The 25,138-nt window shown below is 39.5% G+C and overlaps 1 protein-coding gene and 1 pseudogene across 2 annotated transcripts in view; both read right to left on the reverse strand.

The window, feature by feature from the left end:
* The window catches only part of KCNJ14 (potassium inwardly rectifying channel subfamily J member 14), a 74,857-nt gene that overhangs the window by 18,952 nt on the left and 30,767 nt on the right, over nucleotides 1-25,138 (reverse strand). The window contains exon 2 of one of the 2 annotated variants that reach the window (XM_039335126.1): nucleotides 18,705-19,057. The exons of the other annotated variant lie outside the window; for it this stretch is intronic. The gene's annotated coding sequence lies outside the window, so the exon portion shown is untranslated. The remainder of the gene's footprint in view (nucleotides 1-18,704; nucleotides 19,058-25,138) is intronic. 2 annotated transcript variants of the gene reach the window in all.
* Nucleotides 2,954-3,076, reverse strand: LOC120304582 (annotated as a pseudogene).

Genomic DNA, 25,138 nt, shown 5'->3' on the forward strand with positions numbered 1-25,138 from the left:
TCGAGTACAGAGTTGAGCGCCTATAGCAAATCCCTTGCCAAATTAATACAGAGTATGCTGACTTCCCTATGCAGGTAAACCCCAAGTTGATCTTTAAATCCATGTTTTAATCTGTTATTAATCCACAGAAGTGGAAAGCAAATTACTATTGGAAGTTTTAAATTGCCTCTGAATACATTGTTTAAGCTTAGGAAAACTATTCTTTTCAAGGTCAGAATCTGATAGAGTGGTGATGGCGAACCTTTTAGAGACCGAGTGCCCAAACTGCATCCCAAAACCCACCTTTGCATCGTCGGGTGCCGGGTGGGTGTGGCACATTGGCTGGGTATGGCCAATTGAGGTGTGGCCCATTGGGTGGATGTGGCTGTGGTGGTAACGGCAGATTGAGTGGGACTAAAAAGTTCAATCAATCAATTCCAACTTTGCAAGATCTGAGAAGTTGAAATTGATTGATTGATTGAACCTTTTTTTTTTTTTTTTGCACACAGCGGCAGAGACCTAAAGTGAAAAGGTTTTATAAAACCCAGCTGAAGGCCTAGGACTGGGACAACGGTGCGCGTGCCCACAGAGAGGGCTCCGAGTGCCGCCTCTGGCACCCGTGCCATACGTTCGCCACCACTGTGATAGAGTATCCATCTTTTCAAAAGTGGAGGTAATTCAGAATCTGCAATAGCTTCTCTGTTGTAGGATATACTAAGATATATTAGTATATCCTACATATACTAATAGATCAGGTTCTGGGGTTGAATTATCATTCTTTCAGGAATAAACAACCAGGATCCCCAGGGAAATAGATCCCTATTCAAACAATATTTTCAAAACCTTGAAAACTACAGAAAAATGCTTACTTGTAGTGGTCAGTATCAGATTTAAAAGAAAACATCATATTTGGTAATAGTCTCTTCCAGTCCTTAGCTAAGCCCAGAAGCTACATTGAGTCAAGCCAGACAGTACTTGGGTGGGATTCCTCCAAAAATATTAGGTTTATAGAATAGACTAGAAAGTTAAACATCCCAGAACAAAGCAACCTACCAAGAAAACTGCAAGATTGTAGTCATGCAGTCATCAGAAGTTGAGCCTGACTCAAAGGAATTGATTTATTTAGAGTCTCCATTATGCATTATAGCAGGGGTCTTCAAACTTGGTAACTTTAAGACTTGTGGATTTCAACTCCCAGAATTCCTCAGCCAGCCAGGGCTGGCTGTGGAATTCTGGGAGTTGAAGTCCACAAGTCTTAAAGTTGCCAAGTTTGAAGACTCCTGCATTATAGCTTTAAGCTCACGTTACCTGACACCGTTGTTTGAAAGGTGTTACATTTGCAGGGTAACTCAAGTCTGGTAAGAAAATTTGTACCCTTCTTTATAAAAGTAATTTAAATGCAAAAAAATAAAAAAAACCAGGCATTTCCAAAATCTCACATCAAAAAATGTCATCTGCAAATTGGACCTCAAAGCTTGGGATTGAAAGGATGGAGCTCAAAAAGTGTTGAACTGTAATTGGGAGCAGGTTGGTCTCTTCAGGTAATGAAAGAACAATGGCTGATGCAGAGTTTTCTAATTGGGAGGCAGCAAAACTTCAGGGCACGATTTCCAGATTAACAGGTGAGGCTTGAATTCCAAGATCTCTTTTCAGAAACAAATTGCTGCTTTTGAGAGATGGCCTTTGGGCAGATCAAAAATAAATAAATAAAAAGAAAAGAAAAACCAGCCAGGAGGCAATAGGGTTTAAGAAGCTGAAGTGGTGGTGAAAAGACAGAACCCACGGATCTTTTGCTTTCTGGCCAACATTTTCATGCTATTTATACAACCTGCATTCGGTATGAATGGCGAAATGACCTTGTCTACATTTCTAAAATTATTCTGTGCCCCATGACACTGTTCGTGCTTTTTTCTTTTTCCTGGCATCCTCCCCTGCCCTTTTAGCTATTTTAATTTGCCCTAACATGCACCTGATTAAGAGTCTTACACGTGTATTGACTCTTTTGTAACCTCTTATTTGAAGCCAATTGTTATTATCCTGTCAACAATTTTACCTTTTGCTCACTTTAATAGACAAGAATGAATAGCAGCTGATTTTGGACCTCTCTTTAATCCCGCTGCGTCAACATTGGCATTATCATCCATTATAGATGATGGTATAATTCGCATGTTTGTCTACACAACAATGACATGGAAGATGATGCCAGCTAGCAGTGTGACTTCCCCTTCGTTCTTGACTCCATTCCATACTATGTGACAAATATCCTATCTGTTGTAGTTCCTCAGTCTCCACTCCATTCCATACTATGTGACAAATATCCTATCTGTTGTAGTTCCTCAGTCTCCAGCAAAGAACAGAAAGAAGATCATATGCAGCTATTTTAGAGAACTCACGGATAGTACGCACCAAGAATTCTGAATATACAGCAGTGCTCACTTCCTCAAATCAAGGCACAGCTAAGTTAATTCTTCAGTGATTAATGGGAGAAGGGGTCTTCATGAATGAAGGCAAACATACGTGTCCCAGGATAATGTTCCAGGATCCAATCTGGGTTGGTCACTGAGACCGGAAGTTTAGTCTCCTGAGCTTTTGGACTCGTGATGGAGCCCATCCTCAGGGAACTTCTCTCTCACCAGAATGTGGTACCAAAAGAGTCTATTCCACCAAGTCAGAGAAGATGTGGTCCACCTTCTGGTAGACGGAAGTTCCCCAAGGAAGGGGTCTTTCTTCAAAATGTCATTTGTTCATTCTGCTGAAGTTTGTTTATTTATCAAATGTCTACACCAGGGGTAGGCAACCTTCGCTCTTTTATGACTCGTGGACTTCAACTCCCAGAATTCCTGAGCTGGCTGGCTCAGGAATTCTGGGAGTTGAAGTCCACGAATCATAAAAGAGCCAAGGTTGCCTACCCCTAGTCTACACCAACCACCACACCAAAATGATTCTGGGCAGTTCACAATCAAACCATTTAATTAAAAGCAGGCTACACTACCGTAAATTATCCAGCTGAGTTTCCTACATTTGGGGAACTCACAGGGATAAGCAGGCCCAGAGTGTAGTGGATGAGCTCACCTTATCTCTTCTGCTAGATAAGTATAAATATTCTATAAGTTCTGATCCTCTCTCTATAGACTTACTCTTATGATCCTGCTTCTACCAATTAGATTTTAAAAATGGGGGAGGAGGTAATTATCACTTCAATTAACTGGTTAGAAAATGTGGGGCATGGACCATGTTGGGCACCCCTCAGTTCACCCATTTTATAGGTAGTCCTGGACTTACGGCCACAGTGGAGCCCAAAATTTCTGGAGCCAAGTGAGACGTGTTAAGTGAATTTTGCCCTGTTTTACAAACATTCTTGCCACAGTTGTTAAGTGAATCACTGCAGTTGTTAAACTAGTAACATGGTTGTTAAGTGAATCTGGCTTCCCCATTGATTTTGCTAGTCTGAAAGTTGCCAAAAGTGATCATGTGATCTTGATACATTGTAACCATCATAACTAAATCTCCTTCTGGGTGCAATTCGAGGTGCTGGTTATCATATCTGGAGCCTTATAGATCTCCCTGAGTATATTCCACCCGGTCAGATAAAATGAGCATGCTCTTGGTCCCTTCCCTTTGAATGTTGCCTTCTAGTGGGACCTAGGAAATACAGGTAGTCCTCGACTTACGACCACAATTGAGCCCAAAATTTCTGTTGGTGAGATGTTTCTTAAGTCAGTTTTGCCTTATTTTATGACCCATTCTTGCCTGCGTTCTTCAGTGTTTCACTGCAGCTGTTAAGTTAGTCACACAGTTATTACGTGAATCTGGCTTCCCCATTGATTTTGCTTGTTAGAAGGTTGCAAAAGGGGATCACACGACCCCGGGACACTGCAACTATCATAAATATGAACCAGTTCCCAAGCATCTGAGTTTTGATTACATGATCATAGGAATGCTACAAAGGTCATAAGTGTGAAAAATGGTCCTAGGTCACTTTCTTCAGTGCTATTGTAACTTTGAACAGCCACTAAATGAACTGTTCTAAGTCAAGGACTACCTGCATGCCTTTTCCACAGCAGCCCTTACTGTGTGGATCCCACTGGGATCTGGAAAGTTTGCACTCTTTAGCCTATAAAAAGCTTGGTCATGCTCCAGATATTGGGCTTGGGTGAGGTTAAAGCCCAGGCATGGTGGTGTTGAATATTGGGAAAAGGATGATTGAGACACCAGGTTTTTCACTTTACTATTTTTATCACTGTTGTGAAATGCCCAGGGTTATGTTTCTAAAGATGCGTGATCAAATAAGTCCTTTAAATAACAAATGAATAATAAGATCTTTGCAAAAGATGAAATGAAGGCAGAAGTTAAGACCGAACAAATCTCCAGAGGCAGAATTTCAAAGGAATGTTCACAAAACCATTAAGTCAGGTAATGAATGAGATACTGTATAATGAAATCAAGTACTTTTTCTTCATGACAAGAAGCATTCATTTCTTTGATTTATAAGGAAGGGAGTGGCTCAACTCATCAAGGTGGAGGCATTTTGAATTTAGGTGAGGAGCTTTTTAGGGCTATTCTTGCAAAGAGGCTAACTAATCTCTTCACCCTGATCTGACTGGATTTGTCTAACACGGGGTCTTCAAACCTGGCCCTTTTATGACTTGTGGACTTCAACTCCCAGAATTCCTCAGCCAGACACCCTGGGAGTTCTGGGAGTTGAAGTCCACAAGTCATAAAAGGGCCAAGTTTGAAGACCCCTGGTCTAATACATAAGAGATAATATCAAATATATTTTGAATGTCACTGACAACATTGATCAGAAAAATAAGAAAGCACTTATAATTTTTCTTGACCTGGAGGAAGCTTTTGATAGCTTGATATATTCATATTCATGACCTTGAAGCAGATGAACTGCAATTCAGATTTTCTACCAGGGAAAAGAGTATTTATAATGAAGGAGGGGGAAGAGAAGACGAAGACGAAGGAGGAGAAGAAGAAGAAGAAGAAGAAGAAGAAGAAGAAGAAGAAGAAGAAGAAGAAGAAGAAGAAGAAGAAGAAGAAGAAGAAGAAGAAGAAGAAGAAAGGGGGTTTGCCAAAAAAAGGGGGGGGCATTATGGAAGGGACAAGTCAAGATTATCCTTTCCTTCTCTCTTCTGATTAGAAGTAGGACCATTAACAAGAAAGATGTAGCAAGCACTCATTTGAAGGATTTCTTAGAATCGACAGTGGAACATATAGAGCAGTATACGGTAGGTAGTATTAGAGTACTCAGTTGTTTGTAATTGATGAGGGACAAACAGAATTTGAAGCAACAACGAGGTTTAATATTTGTGTCATATCAACCATGTGCTTGAAGAAGTTGAAACATTGAAAACTTATTCCAAAATTATTATTTATAGATATGGCAAAATATAAAGGCTGATATTTTTAAATAGAAAAAGCTATCTTGGCTGGGAGGAATATTGGCAGAATCAATTCTTTAAATAATTCCAGAGGAATCATTTTTTGAAATAATTCTAAACAATCATAAAAAGAAATGAAAAAAAAAAGATGAATGGATGGCAAAGGCAAATAACTTAAGTCTAACAAATGTTTGAGGGTAAAACTTAAAATTGGATTGCCTGTACCAAATTGTAGGGTGCTGTATACTGTTAAACTGTTTTTCTTTTATCTGGATCACCAGTTAGATAATATCATAGCACAGTTCCTTTACTTCTATGGAAGCAAGATTCTCAGAAGACTTTCATAAATATCTCTATTGTGATTCTTATAGAAATGTTTAGGGCATAAGAAGCCATTCAGATACAAATCACTTGTATAAACAATGGACTAAATATAAAAAAGAATTAGTATCTTGCCTCTTCCTTGAATATAATATTTAATTTCATGAAAGTGAACATACTACACAGTTTAATCAGTAGAGAAACAATAGCTTGTGTAGATTTATCCATTAATAAAACAAAGATGAAATATTTTAGATTCTTTTCTTGAAATGGTTAGAAACAATTAATTGGTTTCGGTACCTTGAAATAAGTGGTAAACAGTACTTAGAAATTTGGCTGAATTTGAAATGCATATAACACAAAACACAGAACATTTGTTAGGGCTTCTATATACATTGTTGATTAAATCTGATTCAGAAACTGAATAAATGAAAAACTGCATGTTTGAATGAATGCAGAAAAAAAATCAACAGGACAATTGATATACAAGAATAGGAATATCACTGGAAGACAATAACACTCAATATAAATATTATATTCTAAGAAAACTGATATAAGCTTTATTGTTGGAATTTAATTGCAAGGTTGATTGCCAAAATGGATATGAAATATTCTAGAAATCTTCAGAAATATTATAAAGATAATCCTTGACTTACAACCACAATTGAGCCCAAATCTTATGTTGCTAAGTGAGATATTTGTTTTGTCCCATTTTATGACTTTTCTTGCCACAGTTGTTAAGTGAATCATTGCAGTTGTGGAGTTAGTAAACCATTTGTTAAGTGAATCTTGCTTCCCCATTTACTTTGCTTGTCACAAGGTTACAAAAAGTGATCATATGAGCCTGGGAGACTGCAACCGTCATAAATATGAATCAGTTGCCAAACACCCGAATTTTAATCACCAGATTATGGGGATGCTGCAAGAGTCATAAGTGTGAAAAACAGTCAAAAGTCACTTTTTTCAGTAACTTTGAACGATCACTAAACAAACTTGTAAGTTGAGGACTACCTGTAATTCATTTGGATTATTCTTACATCCGATGGCAATATTACAAAGTTCAACAATTGTGGAATATGATTCATCAGAGCAATAAACAAAATTTAAATATTGACTTCTCATTCTTGATAGATGCTTATTTTTCTGTTAAATATATTATCACCAAGCCTTGCCTGCCTATTAAATATACTGAGTTGATTTTATGCATAATAGCTGTGGAATATGCTACACGCCCTGCTGATCAGTTTCCTCATTAGAAGATGACACATTAATCTTTGGGAGTATGAATCCATTTCAAAAGTTACTTCTTATCAAAAAATAGGTTTGATGCTAACTTTAATATAATTTGGAAACCATATATGGACTATAATTCCACAGATTTCTGTCACATACAGAATTTGAATTTCTTTTGACATAAATTTTTAAAATATTACGTTCTGCTCTATTAGCCATAAAGGTACAGCTTCAGATTATTTAGAATTTCTTGCTCATTTATATCATATTCTTATTAATTTGTCTGATAATTCTGAGGATGATTGATCATTCTGATGACTGTGACTGTTTTTGTCGATTTCTGATTTTCATCTTAGCTCTTAAAGCACTAAATTATGAATTTCATTTGGTTCAATTTTCCTTGAAAGAATAATGGTGATTTTTTAAAAATTATTTCTTTGAGTATCTAGTAAATTCTCATCTAATCCTTTTATTTGGGCAATCCTTCACACACACACACCCCAATCCCCAACCCCTCCTCTCTCTTACATACACACACACACACAACACACATGTCTGTGTGTGATTGTGTATTTCTCTCTTTCATTTCTTTTTTCTATTTCTTTTCCTGTCTGTCTTAACAATAAAAGATTTAAAAAACCAAACCCACAGGGGACCATGCTCAACTTCTTAAGAGGGGATTAATTTGCTTTAGAATCCTTAGGAGGCTGATAACGGGCCACAGTGACTTCTGCTCTTGTGCCAATCCTAAATTTCCAACCTCTGATCCTTGTCAAGTCTGCAGCCTCTTGCCCAGCAGCTGTTGTGCATTGAGACACCTGCTCAGCTGAGCACTTCTTGCATGCTGTGAGTATCGGTCCCCAGTCAGAGAAACACAGGAGCAGACTCCATCTCAGCCCAGAAGGCTGTGCTTAACCAAGAAATGAGGGAAATAAGAAAACGCTTCAAGCATCCTCATCCAGGCTACTTACTCAAGGATGATCTCCCGACTTCCCTCATTTCCTGCGCTATTATACCTGGTGGTCCTCGACTTACAGCCACAAATGACCCCCAAATTTCTAGTTGTTAAGTGAGACATTTGTTAAATGACTTTTGCCCCATTTTACGACCTTTTTTGCCACAGCTGTTAAGTGAATCATTGCAGTTGATAATTTAGTAACACGGTTAAGTGAATTGGGCTTCCCCATTGACTTTGCTTGTCGAAAAGTTGCAAGAGGTAATCACATGACCTTGGGACACATAAGTATGAAACAGTTGCCAAGAAGCTGAATTTTGATCATGTGAACATATGGGTGCTACAAAGTGTGAAAGATGGTCATGAGTCACTCTTTTCAGTGCCATTGTAACTTTGAACGGTCACTAAAAAATCTGTTGTAAGTCGAGGACTACTTATACTTTCCATTCGGCAGCTACGTTAATTTGCTCTACCTAGATTTAAGCAACCAAATGATGTTTTTCCTTTTGAAGAAGGGGCCAAGCCTGGGATTGCTGTTCTGCTGTTCAAAATATACCTAGCAGTTCTAGTGCCTTCATTTTCATGTACGAGCATCTAAATACATGCGTTCTAGTCTCACCTTAGGCATGAATGCTGACTAGGTGACCTTTAGTAAATCACCAAGAGATTGTGAGCTGGGCCATTTACCAGGAGACTGTGAGTTCTAGTCTTGCTTTAGCTACGAAAGCCAGCTGGATGCCTTTGGGCCAGTCACTCTCAGCCCAACACACATCACAGGTTGTTGTTATAGGAGAAAATATGAGAAGGACAGAGTATTAGATAACGTTCACTTCCTTGTGCTATTTATAAAAATAAAGGCAAGAAACAAACAAACAAATAAACTGGAGCAAGACGGAACTCCCGTCACCTAAAGCAGAGGGGGGCATTTGTGATTCCCCATCCATCTACCTCCTTTAGGATTTGTTTTCCCCAAGACCCCTACCCTGAGAATATTGATAGGAGATTGCCAAAATTCTGTGGCATAAGTTTCCACTGGTTTTTTTTTAAGCAATAGCAAGCAAAATAGAGTTGTCCTGCTTGAGCAGGGGGCTGGACTAGAAAACCTCCAAGGTCCCTTCCAGCTCTATTCTATTCTATTCTATTCTATTCTATTCTATTCTATTCGCATTAACATTCAGCTGCTATTATTTTTTTTCTTAAAGGAGATCCAATCTAGAAGAAAAAAAAAGAGGAAAAAGAATATTCTTGCCCAGAAAAAAGTTGCATGAATCTGACTTAAATTTTAACTCCTAGCATTAGTAGAGGAAAAACTGAATCTGGAAGAAGAGATTCTAGCATCAACGCAACTTACAACAAAGTCCACACACACCCCAAAGGCAAAGACTGCTCCATCTCATTCCAGAACTTCTGTATAGTTAGAGTGGAGTGAGGTTTTTTTTGCCATGCTCCTGATGCTTTTATGAGCCTGGCAGTCTGCAGGCTGCTGTACCACTTTCACTTGTAACTGCATTTAGTTTGTGAACCTCTGTAAAGTTTGGGGATTTCATTTCAGAGAAAAGATCATAACAAATACCACCAAGATATTTAATATCAATCTGTCTCCTACAATATCCAAAGAAGCAAAATTACTAAGCGGTCACCATTTATTTATTTATATTCCACTTTATTTTATTTTTTTTTATAAACAACTCAAAGTAGTGAACATACCTAAAACTTCTTCTTCTTCTTCCTATTTGCCTCACAACAACAACTCTGTGAGGTGAGTTGAGAGAGAGTGACTGGCCCAAAGTTACCAGTTGGTTTTCACGGCTAAAGTGGGACTAGAACTCACAACCTCCCAGTTTCTAACCTGGCTCCTTATCCACTAGACTAGACCAGGCGTGGGGAACCTTGGCTCTTTTACGACTTGTGGACTTCAACTCCCAGAATTCCTGAGCCAGCCACAAGTCCACAAGTCATAAAAGAGCCAAGGTTCCCTACCCCTGCACTGGACAAAACTAGTTTTAAAAGTTGTGTTACAAAATGCATTTTAGGCAGCTTATTTATATTATACAGGGAGTCCTCAACTTACAGCAGTTCATTTAATGACCATTCAAGTTGCAATGGCACTGAAAAAAGTGACATGATCATTTTTCATTCTTATGACCATAGCCACGTGATCAAAATTCGAACTCTTGGCGACTGACTCATATTTATGATGGTTGCAGTATCCCAGGGTCATATGACAAGCAAAGTCAATGGGAAAGCCAGATTCACTTAATAACTGTGTTACTAACTTAACAATTGCAGTGATTCGCTTAACAAGAGGGGCAAGAAAAATTGTAAAACGAGGCAAAATTCAATATATGTCTCAGTTTGCAACAGAAATTTTTGGCTCAGTTGTGGTCGTTAAGTGGAGGATGACCTGATTTCCATACATTTGCATATGAAGAAGCCCCATTGTTCTGTGGCAGAAGGCATTCCTTTTAGGTAGAACCTTAATGTCTGCACTTTTGATAAGTATCCTTATGACAAAAAACTGGCTCTGAATTTTCTTGAGGTAGTTCATTCACTGGTCAAAAATATCAGTTCAAGTAGCCATTTAACTAAGGAAAAACTACTGCTAATACACTACCGCTTTTGCTAAATGCAAAATAGATGGACTCTCCTGGCCAGACCCATGGTTGTCTTTAGCTTTAGGACAAGCAACTTTGTGTGTCAGAATAAAAGTATCACAAAGTCTCTTGTAGCTGAACAAAGTCCAGGATTAGTGGTCAACAGGTTCTTCTGCAAAGTCCAGAAATATGGATGATACCATCAATCCAGAAGGGGGGGGGTCTTTAATAGTAATAGTAGGAAGGCTTAGTAGACTGGAAGAGAGAATTGGCAGGTTAGTGCAAATAGCCAGAAGGTATCTGGCCAGCCATCTCTGTCTTGCTCAAGATTTCTTTATCTTTTTAATGGTTTTTGCAGTTCACGATTTGCATGTTTGAACCATTTGTAGTCTGCAGCACGCGAAAATGCATTTATTTCTCAAATTAGAACAACTTTCATTTGAGCTGAATGAATCTATTTTTGTACTGTTCAGTGCTTCCCCTGTTGGTAGTCATTAAGATGAATTAGCACTTGGAAGAGATGTTTGGTTATCTGAAGGGGCATTTCATCAAGAGTTAAAACTGGCTTTCCCCAAATCAAATCAAGGATATTTTAGAAACCGAGCTCAATTTAATAGCCCTGGATTTCGAATGAAGATAAAGTTTCGCTTGAGTTGAGATGAATTCTTGGTGAGTTCATGGATCCATTTGTATAGCTTTTTTGGCAGCACTACAGACATACAGATAGTCCTCGATTTACAACCACAATTGAGCCCAAAATTTCTGTTCTTAAGTGAGAATTTGTTGTGAATTTTGCCCCATTTTACAATGTTTCTTGCCACAGTTGTTAAGTGGATCACTGCAGCTGATAAGTTAGTAACCTAGTTACTAAATGAATCTAGCTTCCCCATTGACTTTGCCTGTCAGAAGGTGGCAAAAGGTGATTCCATGACCCTGGGATGCTGCAACGGTCATAAATATGAGCCAGTTACAAAGAGCCTGAATTTTGATCACATGAAAACAGGGATGCTGAAAAGATTGTAAGTGTGAAAAATGGTCATAATTCGCTTTTTTCAGTGTCATTATAATTTTGAACGATCACTGAATGAACTATTGTAAATCGAGGATTATCTAATTTGCTTTTGTCTATGGAGATTCTCAGTCATCCAGGTCATGGTTGCCCCCAAAGTGCTTTTTCACGAGGCAACTGGACTTTCTTTGTTTTTCTTTGAGGATGTTTCGCTTCTCATGTCTTCAAAGAAAAACAAGGAAAGTCCAGTTGCCTCGTGAAAAAGCACCTTTGGGACATAATTTGCTTTTGTTTCTTCTAGACTGACATCCTACCATGGGAGTCATATCCAGGTAGTTAGCAGAATCACCCATCCTTAGCTTTTTGGATCAGGCAAGTTTGCAATAATGCCTAAGTAGTTACAGATAGTACCCAACTTACAATAACAATTGAATCCAACATTTCTATTACTAAACAAGAGTTATGCCGCATTGTCAACATCCAGCTCAAGAATCCAGATAAAACTTGTTTCATTTCGTTTCCCAAAAGTTTATGTTTATTGGATATGCTGCATGGTTATGTCGAAATACAACTAACTGTAAGGTTCCAACAACAATTTATAAATTTAAACAATAATTTTCCCAACCAAACCCCCAATGTTTTACATAGTCCATATCAACATGTTCACTTTGTTATGGGAACTGTCTGCTTCAAATCCACACCTGTTCTGGTGTCTTTGACAAGGCTTCAATGCTCCCATGGTCTTCAGCTGAATTGAAGAAGTTTCGTTTCTCTTTCTCATCCACTTGAAAGTAATACCTCCCCCCCCTTTATTCTAAAGGCAAGTTGAAATGCAGAAGCATGTAACTGCAAAAGTTTCACCCTTGACACCCATTTTACAATCTTTTCTTGCCACAGTTGTCAAGTGAATCACTGCCATTGAGTGAATCATGTGGCTGCTAAGCAAATCTGGCTTCCCCCATTGACTTTGTTTTTTGGAATCTGGCTGGAAAGGTTACAAATGGTGATCACATAGCCCCAGAAGAGTGCAACTGTCATAAATACATGCCAGTTGCCAAGCAACCAAATTTTGATCACATCACCATGGGGATGCTGCAATGGTCATAAATGTGAAAACTCATCATAAGTCACTTTTTTCCAATGTTGTTGTAACTTCAAACAGTGACTAAACAAATGGTTGTAGATCAGTGACTACCTGTACTGCATTTCACTCTGCAGTGTCTTGCTGCTCCTCCAACAGTTGCAGTTTCCAAAATTTCCAAATCCAGATAGCAATGCTCAATTAATACTGCTTGTGCGAAGGTGATATTTACACATGGATGTAGTGCTGCCCCCTAAGCATGGTACCCCAGTTTGCTACCTAGATTACGGTTCTAAAAGTGAGCCAAATACCTGATAGAGTGGGTGGCTATACTCTGCCCTGTAATACTGTTGTGTTTACCATCATTATCCTTTCAAAATGCAAAATAATGAGAAGCCCAAGGAGGCTGGTTTGATATTTCATTGGCTGTTATGTGAGAGCAAATAACTAAAGAGTCCCGTGTATGGAGCTTAATTTCTTGTGCTTCTTCAGTAAGGCCTATACCAATGATCATGTTTTTCTTGGATCTGGTAATATTATTTTGGGGAATTGGCTTTGTTTATCAAAAAAGCAAATCAATTTTTTTTCAAAAAAAGGAAAAAAAGTCATAGCCACCCTTGGTTGTTTGCTCGCCAACAACAACTATTAACAGATTTCTGTGAATTTGTCTAATTCATAGCTGGCTGGGGAATTCTGGGAGTTGAAGTCCACAGTTCTTAAAGTCACCAAGATTGGCCGTCCCTGGTCTAATCCCATCTAAAGCAGTGGCCATCACCTCTTTTTATGACAACAAAGTTTATCAATGATACTAGTGTAGTATTCTTGGTCCAGTAAGACTTATGAGGGGATGCTATGAGGGAGAAGCTTGAGTTTCACCTCCTTCATAAAACTCGGGTTGAGCTCTAAGAACTCCTCTATTTGGGATTGCCCAGGTCATTTCACTGCTGGAAAATAAGAAGATGGCATCCTTGTCACCTCACTGGAAGTTGAATCTTATACTATTTCATACTGGAGAACATCAATCTATCACAGAGAGCACATAGAAGATGAGTTAATACAGAGAGGTCTCTGTATAGGATCAGTGAATGAATCTCAAGAAGAATAGTTGGGGAGACTAACACTTCTGTCCTAACCCATTCATTCCAGCATATGATGCCTGAGATGATGGCCAAGTTTTGCTAGTGGTTGGGCAAATGAATCCCTTGCCCAGAGTGTGAAAGGAAGTCTATATTTGTGTGTTTTGGATATCTATGGGATTGTATATGTTGTGCAACTCTGATACTTTTGTGAATATGGTCCACATTCAGAGTTTAGCCTTCATCTGTTGGGGAAAAGGGCATAAAAGCTTGAAGATGTCAGACTTCAGACATGCAAACAGGTCTCTTCCCAGAATTGTTGTTGTGCTTACTAGATGTTTTCCTGCTGGTTGGTGACATTCAAAAGGAGGGCAGCAAGACCAGAAGGTTAAACCAATTATTTCATTTAACCAATTCTGTGGATGCATCAGAAGGACACCACCAACTGGCCACAAGCCAGAATAGAGGCAGTGGAGGCAGGACAGGGATCAACCAAAGGGCAGCAAAGATTATGCTGGGATTGTCTTCTACTGATTCAAGGATGAATGGAGGACATTTTTAAGAGGAGCAGGGAATGCCTGGACAATAGCCCAACTAAAGTCTATTCCCTGGAGTCATCCCATTTATTTGAAACCTCATCAATTCATTTTTATGCCTACAACATTTCTGACCAGTCAGAGAAATTATTACTTTTCCAGTAAATACAAGCATTTCTGGGACAAGCTACCTTGAGAAATTATCAGAAAAATTAACTTGGGGTCAGAGGAGAAAATTTGTGATTAGGGTAAGCCAAGGTCATTAGATGTATTCAGTGAAAATATTTTTGACTAAAATCTTGGGGAGCAAATGAGACTAGGGTCAATGGGAAGTATTTCAAGAATGTCCTTTGTGCTCCTTGGTATTTTGGAATTCCTGCTCTTAAATCTGCTCGCTTTTAATAATTATATTGAATGTCAGGAAAAGATTATTAGCTAGGTGAAATAGAATGGAACAAACAAAAATAGTAAATAATTGTCTGACAACTATCTATTTTTCTCCGTGAGAGTATCAATGCAAAAATCAACAAGTAGATAACTAAATAACAAAGGTCAGTCCAAAAACCTTACCAGAGCAAAGACAAATTCTAAATTACCATGGTGCATTAGCAGATGGCATCCCTGTTCATTAAAAAAATGGAGCACTCTTAACCACCACATAGATAGCCCTTCTCCAGGATAATATGACCTCAGCCTAGCCCTTCAGTTCTTCCAAAGTTGAAATCTGTAATCTGTAATTGGAACTGTAAACATGATCCTTCACCTTACTGGTCAATACATCCATCCATCCATCCATCACATGTTGCTTTGTTTCTCCAAAGATCTTAGTCATATATGCCATCCCAAACATCAGAAGACCCTACATCAGTGGCCCCCAACCTTTTTGGGTACCAGGGATCAGTTCCATGGAGAAAGTTTTTTCTGTGGATGGGAGAGGATGTGGTTTTGTGTGTCGGCTACATATCAGGGATGGAGCTTTGCTTGTTTGCACAGCTTGGTTGCTAGCATGCCACAGACCAGTGCCGGTCCACAAACCAGGGGTCATATCAAAGTTCTAAATAGTGCAGGATCATTTTTCTCACAGTGGCTAGGTCAGTTAGATGCCTTTAGCAAGTTGACAGACCACGACAAAATTATTTCCTCGATTTAGAAGCAGGTATTTAGTGGAATTCAAACTTCAAATCTAGAGATCTCACAGTATCATTTGATCTTTTCAATGACCATGATGGAAAGTCAGTGAGTGATGACAGAATGGAAAATATCTCTGTGATCAATCAGTGAGCCTATTGGTATTCCAAAACAACTAATCCAAACTTTCTTACAAAGAATTGGAAATAAAATTTAAGGAAACTGGTCTTTGATTGGCCATTGACTGATCCCACACACTGAAACCTGATGTGAACAAATGCCAAAACATATGTTGCCGATCAATAGATCCATAAGCCTACTTCAAGAAAGTCTAAAATGAATAGATGTGTTTTATGTTGAAAACAAGCAACTTTTAGCTGATTTAAAGCATCGGCTTGACAAATATTCTAGTTTGTGCGAAATCTCTGTGAATTCTTATTCAGGGAAGATCCAAATGTCATCCAATTTGATTCTATTAATTCTCTTGACCAAACACAGCTTCTTTATTCACCTATTAGTTCTTCCTAGCTCTTTACTTAAATCAGGGGTCTTCAAACTTGGCCCTTTATGACAGGCATGCTGGCTGAGGAATTTTGGGAGTTGAAGTCCACAAGTCATAAAAGGGCCAACTTTGAAGACCCCTGACTTAGATGAACCATGGATTGAACACTATTCAGACTGTAAATAAACCCAGAAGACTTAAGTAAATAAACAGAGACACAAGTTCTTACAGCAACTTCCAACCATCTAGGAATTCACTCCCATAAACCCAAGGAAGTAAAACCTTTCTTCACAGCAACAAAATCTAACATGAGATCAAGACCATCTTCTCAGTTTTCTTCTCCCTGGTTGTGTGATTCTTATCAACCCAACGGCAATAAGCAATGCTTCACTATTCTAGTTAGTCACAACTAAGAATCAAATCTGACATCTGAGAGTCACATGGTAGCTTAGTTTTTTGTGCCTGGGCAGGAAAACGACATGTCTGACCCCTAGCTACAAGTGTACATCAAGCTTTACTCCCAAAAGATCCTGGGCCTAAAAGACTCCTAATATTCTGCCTGTATTCAGGATTGTAGCTAGCACCAAGAGTCTGAAAGTAGACCATAGATTAGAATACAAAATGCTGGTGATCTTTGTTGTCACTGCATTTCTGAATTAAAAACATTTCTTTATCATTCTCTTTAGTCAGAACTGTGGCAATTTAAACAGAGTCTGGCTAACACCCAACGCATGACAATTGCAGCATCAGAGAAATCTCAGCCTTGAAAGAATTTTTTTTAATTAACTTAATGGCCTGGGCAATGAAACTGTTCTGCAATTAGCATCAAAAAGCCAATGCCAGCTGAAATTTCACAGAGAGAGCATGGAGTGTCAAAACAGGAGACAATTGCCATCTGTCACACTTCAAACTTTGGAAGAGCATGGAGAAGGAATAATCCAGTATTTTGGAAAGATTCATGTAGGAGAAAGCAGGGCTTTGAATACAGAAGGATTAAACTCTTGGAGATGTAAGGGTTAAAGGCAGGAACTAAGATACCAATATTAATAGAATGAGTAATGAATAGGCATCAAAAAGATGGGATAACATTTCTCATACGATTAAATACGATTGTCTTGTGCTAAGAAATTAAATGACAGCAAGAGCGATAATATTAGCAACATTATCTGGCAATTTGTACACCATGCCACCATAACGGAAGTCTCCAGTTAATATCAAGGACAATTTCAAAAACATTTTTATGAGGCTTTAGATAACATTCCACCTCACAACATAAGAATATAGAAGATAAAAACAAACTAAGGTGGGAACGCGTCAATGGCAATGCAATGGGTGCAAATTTCTCTTAATCTTTGTAAACCAGAATGAAATGGGTGCTCCAACACTGGAGGTTTTTAAGAAGAGATTGGGCAGCCATTTGTCTGACATGGCATAGAGTTTCCTGCCTGAGCAGGGGGTTGGACTAGATGACCTCCAAGATTCCTTCCAACTCTGCTATTCTGTTATTCTGAAATGCAACTCACTGTTGCTTTCTCTCCTTCTTTCTTCCCTCTCTCTCTCTCCCCCTCCCTCCCTGAATTGTATTTCTCTGTCCCCTTCCCAATTACATAATTAACTCAGAAATATCCATCTCTAAATGTTTTTATTATTATTATTATCTGTTCACAACAATGAAATCACAGCTACCTGTTCTTTACCTAGTGTTGGCCTTCATATGCACTGAATTCTTCTCAAGAACTTAGGAAGTTGTAATAAATTGGTATGGCATACTAAGGAACCAAGTAATATGACCGTTTGCAGTTGACTGATGGAAATTTTGTAAATGCACAGATTTTTCAAAGTCTTATCCAAGATATTTTGGTGTGGTACCCAGTTTGCCAATAACCACTGGGAGCACTGCAACTGGTTTATGCCATAATCTTTCAACCTGAGTTTTCAGATTTTGATACTTTCTGATTTACTCTAATTCTAATAGTAATCATTATAAAATTAATTATAATGAATTATTATTTTATATTTAATGATTGATATTAACTATTAATCATTAATTATTATGCTTATAGATTATACAGATAATAATAGTTATTAATAACATTAATTCTGTGATGACATCTTTAGCCCCATCAAACAACATCTGCCTATCCCAGGTCCTTGGGAAGAACATGGGAAGATGGATAAAAATGTCACATCCACTCTAAATATCTGGCTGACTGTGCAATTAACCATAATAGCTAATAATATGCCATTATTAATGTTTATATCATATTTCGAACCAAGCACAAAATAGTGATAAAATATAAATTCAATTAGAACAGAGCAACATACAAAACAGAAACATTAAAAGACTAGGCAACTCTAACTGACAGGTGATCACTTTACAATAAAAATAATAAATTAGCTCCTATAAACCTATTAGCAATAAATGACCAATTACATCTTAAAATTAAGCGCTAACAACATTAAAACGTTTTGTCTTTGGGGCCCCTCCAAGTTCCCAATCAGAGGAGCACTCCTCTTCCTCAAATAAAGTTTATTATACTGCTGCATTTCATCCAGTCAACTCTGTAGGCTCTACCTTACATTGATTATTTTTTCTTCAACCACTCTCATAACATTTCACCTAATAAAGATAAATTTATTTTGACTTCTATCTCACCGTTTCATCCTATTATCTGGAGCATCTGTCTACTAAAATCGATGCTTTCTATTCATTCTTTTAACACTGTTTCTTTCCTAACTCCAAACTGCTTTTATGCCTTATTATTACATTATTAGTATATCCAGATTTTCAACTTTGGCCCATTTGGGTGGGACACCATATCCAATGGTGCTCTGCAAGTTGCTGTCAAACTCTGTGGCATCACACATTGCTCTTGACACGACTTTGCAAAGAAACGACTTACCACATTGCAACTGGGCATCTCTGCATCTTTTTTTTAAAAAAAAATTGTTAGTTTGTTCCTTCTCACTTGCTAGCTTCCTTTTCCGCCCCTCTCTTTTGTCTCCTGGATGTTGAAAGGTCAAGATATCTCCAGCTCCTTCTTCTCTCCCTCCTCCTTTTCCCCCTTCTCTTCCTTCTCCTTCCTCTTTCCCACTCAATTATTCCCAAATCAGTGGCTAGGAATGAAGATCCCAGCAAATCCCTGGGGTCTTTGCAACTTACCATGAGTTGAAAAGGAGGCAAGAACTAGTCCCTCCCCTGCCCTTTTGGGATTGGCTGATCTTGAGTGTCCCTCTCCAACTGTGCTTTGGGCAGCTGGAAAGACAGAGGCAGACAGATGAGGGGGGAAAAACCCCAGAAAATAAATGTATAAAGATATGATTTTTTTTTATTTTTGTGGATTTCACATCTCTCTTGAATTAATTATTCCATTAAGTTTTTCATTGTTTCTGTTCCTCCAAACCTCCATTTCTTTATTTTTCTCTTCCCAGACATAGCAATAAAATGGTATGGCTTGTAAATCGATGCATGGAAAATGCTCCAAGGGGGGATCAGACTTTGGGCATCCAAGATTCAAATCTGTAGGGTAGCCTTTCCTGCTGCAGTGACCCCTCCCTATCTGCAAAATACTGTATATGAAAGGCATAATAAATAAAGAATCCCTTTATGGTTCATTTTGTTATTTACTGTTGAATGTTATCACTTGCCAAGACATGTTGGTAAACATCCAAAGCAAGCCACTGACTTGATGCCCAACAGGCTTTCTGATAACTCTTAAAAACCACACCCTGCATTCAATAAATGATTAAACGTCAGCATTTACTCAAGACATGATGAATTATTAAAGATGTTGGGAGATATCTAGGGCTGTAGAAGATTGAACTTGGACATTCAGGCTGATTGTGAACGATCAGCCATGTATCTTAATAAATGTTGACAGCTACCAATCAATAATAGCACAATGGATGATATAGCTTGTTAGTCAAAAGCTGCTTGTTCTTGAGATTTACTGGACAAACGTTCCTTATGTTAAGAATGAATGATCATAAGATCAACCAAGGATAGCCAAATCAACCTGGTGCTTTTGTGAACATTTTTGGCAGTGCCAAAACACTTTTATTTTCTAGTTTTGGGGCAACTTCATAAGAGCAAATGGATATTGATTTAGCCTTATTTTAAATTACTATTGGTGACATCATTGCATAGCCAAATCCACTTGATGGTTTAGCATCATGACACTATGCAAATTCTATGTGATGACTGAGTGATCAATCCAGGAAGACTGTGTAACTGGGGGAGAGGGGGAAATAGGAGAAGGAATCCATCTTAGAGGATTTTTAAAAGGGGGATATTCAAAAAAAATCTCCACTGAAATAAAATGGCTAATTGGTACTTGAAAATCAAAAGCAGAGAATATTTCATGTATTTTGTACATGTAAGGCTGAAGATATTTTAAGCAGAATAAAAAAAACATTCCAGCTTCTCTTTTTTGTGATATACCTTCCTTGTGGAAAAGCAAATTTTATATTTTATTGGGGAATTTACATTCCCATCCTGATCCTATTAAACCACAGGGCAAATTTTGCCACACTTTTGCAAAAACCTAACATTCTTGTTTTTTCCCCCTCTCTATTTATATTTTGCTGATAGAATTTCTTTTTTTCTTTGCATTGTATGGAACTTGTAACAATTCAAATAACAGCCATTTTTTTATTTTGGTTTATATTTGTGCATCTTCTTTTTTCCTCATGTGAGGAATACTTATCTTGGTTGCAACAGCAAAGGCCAAGTTCACTTAGAAATTGAGAATGGGATTCCCATAATGACCAGCGGTCTCATTCCTAAGCCAACGGCTCCCCCTTATGGTGAAAATGGAGAATTAACTTGCTCATGTAGATGCTCAGTATTTATTAAAAGGGAGAATGAAAAATGACAGATAATCCCTAGCAAGGGAATGTTAGCAGAGAGTGATGATCCAGCTGACATTCAAAGCTGCTCATTTTCCATAACTGAGATTATGCTGAGGATCTAAGTGTCTACAAAATCCCAAGGCTGCCTTTGTTTTAGCACGATGTTCAACAGACCTGAAATACAGTAAATGTTTTCAGGAAGTCCTATTTCACAAATATTGAATCTGGCTATACCTTTTCACGAAGCAGCAGGTGTTAATCCTTGAGAGCAGAGCAACCAGAAATTATGGGTTTATAAAATTCATGTTTATCCAGGCAACTTCCTGCCTTCTGGCAAGCTAAATCAGCCCTAGGTATAGATTGGAGCAGATGTTCATCTCTTATCCCTGTAATTATTGTGACAATGATGATCAAGTTATCCATTCAACTGAGCCTGACTCTTGGCGATTCTATGGGCCGGGTCTCTCTCCACATCTTCTGATCTTGCATGGCTTCTTTGAGTTTTTCTATGCTCTGGCTGGTGTCAGCTTTGATAGTATCCAGCCATCATGTTCTTTGACGGCCTGCTTTCCTTTTATGTAATTATTATAACCAACATTAAAAGAAAACCTGTAAAACAAATAGCCTGAAAGATATCTTTCCTTCAATAATGTATTTTTCCATTAAGTTAAGACACCATCCATTTTGAAGAGGCTCTTGGTCCTTGACTTACAATCATTTGTTTAGTGACCATTCAAAGCTACACTGAAAAAAGTGACTTATGACTGTCTTTTGCACTTAATGACCATTGCAGCCTCCCCCTGGTCACATGATCAACTGGCTCATATTTATGACAGTTGCAGAGTCCCAGAGTCATGTGATTACCTTTTGTGTCTTCCTGATGAGCAAAGTCAATGAACAAGCCAGATTCACTTAACAATCATGGCACTAACTTCACAACTCTAGTGACTTACTTAATAGGAAAAGTCATAAAACGGGGCAAAACTCATTTAACGACAGAAATTTTGGGCTTGGTTGCAGTCGTATGTTTAGGACTTTCTATATGCTGCTTTCTGGGATGTGCTATGGAAGAGTTTTGGCATTATGGAATGTCATTGTCTTCTTCCAGGAACGCTTTTCAGCCAACAGTGCTGAAACTTACAGGTGCTCCTATTTTCATCCTGGTACTAAACAGGGCTGATCTTGATTAGCTCCAGAGATCAGACAAGAATGTTTAAGGTTTCCTATTTGTTAAGTGTTATGTCCTGGGCCTGATGAGGAAATTCAGCAGGCCCAGAATTGTTGCAAATAGTCCTGGGCATTCTAAAAGCTGTCTAGGACCAGACAGAGCAGCGCCACCTTTGTGCACATGCGCAAGGCACGAAGAAAGAAGAACTCTTATCGATTCACTCTGTCTGGGGTTCGAGCCCTATGAAAGGCCTGTGTGCCTTTTGCTTCTGTGCTTGGAGTTGAAGTAGGAGAATAAAAGCATTGTTAGTTGCCATCATGTGTCATCATCATTCGCACGCGAATGGAGAACACAACACTGGCGACGAAGGTGGGATCCTTTGCAAGCTAAAGAAAAAGATTTAAGGACTTACTTAGGAAGTCCTGAAGAGGGGAAGTTGGCGTCTGAATCAGCGTCCCAGCCTGCCAGTATAGCGTCGCTGGAGGGTGAGCTCGACGAAAAGATCCTTTCCCTGAACAGCAGCTTGCAGAGGAAACGAGTGGTGAAGATCGTAAACTTACGATGTCGAAGATTGGTCACTTGACTGATTTCGATGTCTCCCACCCGGAGAGATGGAATTCCTACGTAGCATGGGTGGAGAATTACTTCACCAGCCAGCTGAAAGGAGGCAGAAGGGACGACTGGTAAAAGCCATAGGATCATTTCAATGCTTTGGGTACGGAGGACGTCACAAGCGAGCTGACTGTAGGTTTCGGTCCGCCATCTGCAGGGCGTGTGGCAGGAAGGGCCACATTGCATCCATCTGTTTGGGTCGCCAGAAGGTTCAACCTCGGGAAGAATTGCTTCAGAAAGGTACCAGGGTCCCCAGCCAAAACAGGGTGGGCTTCTGCGCATCGTGCAGGAGCATTCTAAGAACAGGAACATACAAGCCCCTTAAAAAGAAACTTTCCCTTAACGTGATGTTGCAAGGGGTTCCATTACTAATGGAGTTGGGCACAGGGTCTGCTCTTTTCCATTGTTTCAATTAACACCTTTAAAAGGATTTGCAGCAGTAGTGGCCTTCGAGTTAAACTCAGGCCATCGAATCTAATACTCACGGACTTTCAAAATTCTATAGTGTGTGTTAAGGGGGAGGCCACCCTTAAGGTACAGTGTAAGGATTTTGAAGGTTCCCTAGATGTGGTTGTTGTTGGGGGTGGTCGTACAAGTCTTATTGGACTCAATTGGTTCGAGGCCCTGGGAATCCAGGTAACTGGGCTGCACAGTTTGCAAACGCTGGGCCTTGCAGAGGTTTGCAAGGAGTTTGCGGATGTGTTTAGTTCAGAGCTAGGATCCTACAAGGGGCCTCCCATTTCGCTACGGTTAGATCCAACCATCATGCTTATCAGGGTTAAGCCTAGGAGGGTACCCTTTGCCCTCAAAGGTAAGATAGATGCTGAACTGGAGAAATTGCTCCAGCAGGGCATTTTAGAACCTGTAGATTCTAGTCCATGGGAAACCCCATAGTAACGCCTCTAAAGGCTAATGGAGAAGTCTGTATATGTGCAGACTACAAGTATATGCTGAATAAGGTGCTGCAACAACACGCTTATCCAGTCCCTGTTGTAAGCCACATCCTGGCCTCCCTCAAGGGGAGCACATTTTTGTGAAGCTTGACCTGGCACAAGCCTATCAACAGCTACCTGTTGATGAGGCAGCTGCAGAGGCCCAGACTATTGTAACTCACAGGGAGGGCTTCAAGGTCAAAAGACTGCAATTTGAGGTAAATGTAGCTCCTGGCATATTCCAAAGTGTCATGGAAAGCACACTTTGAGGTATTCCTGGGGTCTGTCCCTATTTCGATGATGTCCTCATTGCTGGGGAGTCATCTCAAAATTTAGCAGAAAGATTAAAAGCTGTCTTACTTTGTTTTCGAAAAGCAGGCCTTAAGCTAAAGCAGGATAAGTGCAAATAGGAGTCACTTCCACTGACTTCTTAGGTTTCAGGACTAATGCCCAAGGCATTCACCCTGCTGAAGCTAAACTACAAGCTATTCAACAGGCCCCAAGCCCCAAGTCCAAGAGTGAGCTGCAAGCCTTCTTGGGGCTCTTAAATTTTTACCATGCATTTCTCCCACATAAGGCTGCAGTGGCAGAGCCGTTACATAGCCTCTTAGACAAGCAGGCTCCTTGGCAGTGGACTAAAGTCCATGACAAGAATTTCAATGAGGTTAAGGCAGTGGTTCTCAACCTGTGGGTTGGGACCCTATTTGGGGTCGAACGACCATTTCACGGGGGTCGCCAAACAACGCAGTCCGCCATTTTTTCCCCCTTTTCCTTAGCTGTGCTACTCCCTTTTATTCTATTGGCTTTGGAAAGCCAATAGAATAGACTCTCTTGAATAGAGTCTAATTCTATTGGCTTTCAAAAGCCAATAGGAATTGTCCAGGCTGTCTCTGCCCTGCTGAGTCCGCCAAAAGTCCCATTCTGCAAACAGTGCTGCACCAGTTGATTAGTCCTTGACTTACGACCGGTTGAGTAGTCCTCGACTTACGACCGGTTGGGGGGTAGCGGCATTAAAAAGGTTGAGAACCACTGGGTTAAGGCCTTGCTTAGGCCCAGATGTTCTAATGCTGTTTTAGCACATTTCAATGAGCAACTGCCTGTGTGCATCGCATGTGATGCATCTCCTTATGGAGTGGGAGCAGTACTTAGCCATTTGAAGGCTGATGGGACTCAAGTCCCTGTGGCCTAATATTCAAGGACTCTGTCATCTGCAGAGCAGAATTACGCTCAGATTGACAGAGAAGCCTTGGCCATAGTGGCTGGCATAAAGAAATTTCATGATTTCTTATATGGCCACCATTTCACAGTCTATACAGACCATAAGCCTTTGTTAGGGTTGTTTACTACTAGCAAACAGACACCACATATCATTTCTCCTCGTATGCTGAGATGGTCCATTTTCCTGTCAGCATATGACTACACTCTAGTTCACAAACCTGGAAAAGAAATGGGCCGTGCAGATGGCCTAAGCCTTTAACTCAGGTAGAAGCAGACCTTGCTCCTGCCATAAATATTCTTTCCATTCAGGAGTTGCCTGAATCTCCCCTCAATGCTAGGGACGTGGCTGCTGAAACTGCCACTGATCACACGCTCACATGCGTGCTGACATGGGTGTTGTCAGGATGGCCTGACTCATGTCCAGATGTGACATTTCAAAGTTTTTGGCAAAGGAGACATGCACTGTCTACCTTTAATGAATGCCTTTTATGGGGTAGCAGGGTAGTCATTCCCAGCCCCATTGAGGTCTAGAATCTTGATCTCTCTGCATGAGGGA

This window comes from Crotalus tigris, unplaced genomic scaffold, assembly GCF_016545835.1.
Source record: "Crotalus tigris isolate CLP2741 ecotype Arizona unplaced genomic scaffold, ASM1654583v1 scf7180000017639.5415321, whole genome shotgun sequence".
Lineage (NCBI taxonomy): Eukaryota > Metazoa > Chordata > Lepidosauria > Squamata > Viperidae > Crotalus > Crotalus tigris.